This window comes from Aspergillus fischeri, genomic scaffold (assembly GCF_000149645.3).
Source record: "Aspergillus fischeri NRRL 181 1099437635628 genomic scaffold, whole genome shotgun sequence".
NCBI lineage: Eukaryota > Fungi > Ascomycota > Eurotiomycetes > Eurotiales > Aspergillaceae > Aspergillus > Aspergillus fischeri.
This window is the reverse complement of record NW_001510208.1, coordinates 1-4,911: the sequence shown is the minus strand read 5'-3', so window position 1 is coordinate 4,911 and position 4,911 is coordinate 1. Positions and strand designations below refer to the sequence as shown.

Genomic DNA, 4,911 nt, shown 5'->3' with positions numbered 1-4,911 from the left:
TTAGAATTATTAAAATTTTTGAACAGGGGAACCGGCTTAATTATATTCTTTCTTAAAAATTTTACTTAATAAAAAAAAAAATTATGTATCATGCAATATAGGTATGCTATATACCATTAAATCTAAAATAAATTTTGAGTTTGATGATGGCTCTGATTGAACGCTGTCCAAGTACTTGACACATGCTAATCGAACGACTAATTAGTTTAATAAACTGAATAGTAGTGGTGTACAGGTGAGTAAAAGATAATTTGGCTACCTTAAAGTAAGGGGAAAAATCCCTTATAAAAAGAAAGGAAAATAAAAAGTCCGCTTTAAGATGTTAATCTTTATCTCGGAGAGTAGTAGGAAAGGTAATGACTTTTCTAGCTTAAATCCGTAGTCGTGACTGAGAGGTCGATCGACCACATTGGGTCTGAAAAAACCCCAATGCGTATTAGTACAGCAGTGAGGAATATTGGTCAATGGCCGAAAGGCTGAACCAGTAACTTGGAAGAATGTAAGTGTATTATAGTAATACAGTAACGATTAACTCGTATAAAATTCTAAATAGGATAATGATAATGACAATTTCCTATTTATAAGTCTTGACCAAATTACGTGCCAGCAGTCGCGGTAATACGTAGAAGACTAGTGTTAGTCATCTTTATTAGGTTTAAAGGGTACCTAGACGGTAAATTAAACTCTAAATGAGTACTTTTTTACTAGAGTTTTATGAGAGAAGGAAGAATTTCTGGAGTAGTGATGAAATACTTTGATACCAGAAGGACTGGTAACGGCGAAGGCATCCTTCTATGTAAAAACTGACGTTGAGGGACGAAGGCTTGGGTAGCAATAAGGATTAGATACCCTAGTAGTCCAAGCAGAAAATGATGAATGTCATAGGCTAGATAATATTTAGTCTATAAATGAAAGTGTAAGCATTCCACCTCAAGAGTAATATGGCAACATATAAACTGAAATCATTAGACCGTTTCTGAAACCAGTAGTGAAGTATGTTATTTAATTCGATGATCCGCGAAAAACCTTACCACAGTTTGAATAACATTAAATTGTTACAAGCGCTGCACGGCTGTCTTTAGTTAATGTCGTGAGATTTGGTTAACTCCTCTAATTAACGAAAACCCTCACTTTATTTGTATACATAAAGTGGTTCGCCGCTACATTGGACCAGATAATAGGGATTAAGACAAGTCATCATGGCCTAAATACTGTGGGCTATAGACGTGCCACATACGCCTTAACAAAGGGATGCGATATTGTGAAATGGAGCTAATCCCCAAAGTTGGATATAATATGGATTGTAGTCTGTAACTCGACTACATGAATAAGGAATTACTAGTAATCGTGAATCACCATCGTCACGGTGAATCTAATCTCAGCTAGGTACTAACCACTCGTCAGGCGCTGAAAGAAGTATGTGCAATAAGTTTGATTTGCCTATATGTTAATATATACAATTAGGTATATAAATATTTAGGTTTAATTTTCGTATGCATGACTTTGATTGGTGTTAAGTCGAAATATGGTTCGTGTAATGGAAATTGCACGGGATGAATAAAGTTTAACAAAAAAATTTTAAAATATAAAATATTATTATATTTTATATAATCTTTTTTAGGTATATTGGATTATATCCAACTGGTTCAAATCCAGAAAAAGACAAAAATATATATATTATAAGGAAGGGTCCGTTTGTTGGTTTACGGGTTGAGCTGTAAACTCAATGGCTATAGGCCATCGAAGGTTCGATTCCTTTTCTTCCTAATCATCCTAAAATCTCCTATCTTGATATTTTATATTTGTATAAAATTATGAAAGATTAAAAAATTTTTTTTATGAATAATATATTTTTATTAAACGATTATATTACTAATGGATTCAGGATAGAATTTGTTGATATGATTTATTTAATTTCTATTTTGTTTGGAGTATTAACTATTGTAAGTAGAAATCCTATCGTATCTGTATTATTTTTAATAGGTTTGTTTGTTAATATTGCTGGTTTATTAATATTAGTGGGATATAATTACATAGGATTATCTTATATTTTAGTGTATGTAGGAGCTGTATCAATTTTATTCTTATTCATATTAATGTTAATAAATATTAGAATATCTGAACTTTTAAGTGAAACTAATAATGATATACCTTTAGCTGTTTTAACAGTTTTACTTTTCTATTATATCGTAGGACAAGTATTACCTTCTAATTTAACAGATAATACAATTGTTTCTTATTTATCAAATTCATTTTCTGAAGTATATAATGTTCAATTAGATAATGAATTTTTTAATATAGTAGATTTAAAACAAGAAATAGCTTATGCAAGTAGTAAAGGTTGAGATAGTTCATTAGTAGAATTTACTCATATAACAGGAATAGGAAACATAATGTATACTAGTTATTCAATATGATTAATAATAAGTTCAGTAATATTATTATTAGGTATGGTAGGTGCAATAGTTATAACTATAAAACAAAGGTAATTACTATTGAAATCTTATCTATTGAATTTTCAAATCTAAAAGTGTTATATCAATCATATCAATCAAAAAGAAATTTTCAAAATCATCCCTTTCATTTAGTATCACCATCACCTTGACCATTATTTACTAGTATTTCATTATTTATTCTTACAACTGCTACAGTTTTATTTATGCACGGTTTCCAAGGTTTTAGTTATCTAGTACCTGTAGCTGTAATTAATGTAGCTTATGTTATGGGATTATGATTTAGAGATATAATATCTGAAGGAACATATTTAGGAAATCATACAAATGCAGTACAAAAAGGATTAAATTTAGGTGTAGGTTTATTCATTATTTCTGAAGTATTTTTCTTTTTAGCAATCTTCTGAGCATTTTTCCACAGTGCAATCTCACCTAGTATAGAATTAGGAGCACAATGACCACCATTAGGAATACAAGGTGTAAATCCTTTCGAATTACCATTATTAAATACAATAATCTTATTATCATCAGGTGTAACAATTACTTACGCTCATCATTCATTAATACAAGGTAATAGAAAAGGTGCATTATATGGTACAGTTGCTACAATTATATTAGCAATAATATTCACATTCTTCCAAGGTGTAGAATATACAGTATCATCATTCACTATTTCTGATAGTGTATATGGATCATGTTTCTACTTTGGAACAGGTTTCCACGGATTACACGTAATCATAGGAACAGCATTCTTAGCTGTAGGTTTATGACGTTTAGCTGCATATCATTTAACAGATCATCATCATCTTGGTTATGAGTCAGGTATTTTATACTGACATTTTGTTGATGTTGTATGATTATTCTTATACATTTCTGTATATTATTGAGGTTATTAAATAAAAAAAAAGAAAATGATGGAAACAATTATGGATACAGTAATAAATATAAGTCTAGATAACTTTTATTATGTACTAACTTTAGTATATAAAAATCTCACATCAAGTATTGATACAATTATTGATCAAATACGAGATGAACTTGAAAATAGTCATTTAATGATGAATGGAATTAATGGTAGAACTAGGTTATATTATGAGAAATATCAAACTTTAAGGGGATACCTGAATACTTCAGTAACTATTAGTAATATGTTATTAGATTCTGATGTATATCATAATCATATAAATAGAAGAGTAATAGTGATACAAAGTGGTGAAATAAATCGCCTTGCTGAAGATTTAGTAAATAGAGGTTATTTAGAATATAGATAATGAAAATTTCATACTATATTTCATATTAAAAGAATATGAAAGAGATCTTAGTTCAATAGGTAGAACATGTGACTTTTAATCATTATAGTGCAGGTTCAAATCCTGTAGGTCTTATATAAATAAATTATACTAAAATATGAAAAAATTTTTAATAGGTATATTAAATGACTATAAGTTAACGGTAGACTGCTTATTACCAAATAAGATGTGCTGATTCGAATTCAGCTAGTCATAAGTGTAAAATATTATCTGAACTGGGTTAGTAATTAAAATTATAATGGCTATAAGTTAATGGTAGACTGTTCGTCTTCCACACGAAGAGTGTCGATTCGAATTCGACTAGCCGTAAAAAGGGTTAGTAACTTAATAGGTAAAGGGTTTTCTTGTCGAGAAAATAGATGCCGGATCGAGACCGGTCTAACCCGTAATTAAAGGAAAAGTTGCTATTGGTAGGGTAAGATATTTGCTAAATATTGTGTTTTTACACTTAGATGTTCGATTCATCTCTTTTCCGAAGAGCATAGTTTAATAGGTAAAACTGTAAGCTTCAACCTTATATTTCTTAGTTCAAATCTAAGTGCTCTTGAAAAAGATTTCTTTTGTTGGTTCTTTAACTTAACCGGTAAAGTGTGTTCTTGATAAGGATATGTTCAGTGTTCGAGTCACTGAAGAATCATCTAAAATAATTAAATTAATTATATTAAAATAAAACAAGTTTATTGTTTACAACAATAAATATCAAATTTTAGATTCTAAATAAATCTAAAGTAATTAAATAAGAGAGTTGGCTGAGTGGTTTAAGGCGGCTAGCTTGAGTCTAGCTAAAGGTAAAAACTTTCATATGTTCGAATCATATACTCTCTGGTATTACATATACATTACATGATTAAATTAAATAATTAATCCTTAATAGGGTTATAATTCTACAGGTTAGAGCCAGGTTGGTTAGGCGTCTCATTTGGGTTGAGGAGTAGTTATGTTCGAATCATAATAACCTGAAGTAAAAATTTAATTTATAAGTGTATCTAGCAATATAGGTAATATGAAAGATATATTTCTTGAAAAATCAAGGCAAGTATATAAAGAAATTATTATGGATAATTAGCTATATATTAAAGAATATCTAGTCAATCTAGTTTCTAAGAGAAATCAGATAATAAACGAAGTGAATTGAAATATCCTTAGTA

General features: G+C 29.4%; 3 non-coding genes across 3 annotated transcripts; all 3 read left to right on the top strand.

Moving 5' to 3' along the window:
* Window positions 1–3,765: 3,765 nt before the first annotated feature.
* NFIA_110560 lies at window positions 3,766–3,838 on the top strand. Its single transcript has one exon. It is a non-coding gene; the product is annotated as a tRNA-Lys (tRNA).
* Window positions 3,839–4,238: 400 nt separating this feature from the next.
* NFIA_110550 lies at window positions 4,239–4,310 on the top strand. The gene has a single exon. It is a non-coding gene; the product is annotated as a tRNA-Sec (tRNA).
* Window positions 4,311–4,328: 18 nt separating this feature from the next.
* On the top strand, window positions 4,329–4,400 carry NFIA_110540. Its single transcript has one exon. It is a non-coding gene; the product is annotated as a tRNA-Ile (tRNA).
* The last annotated feature ends 511 nt before the right edge of the window (window positions 4,401–4,911 follow it).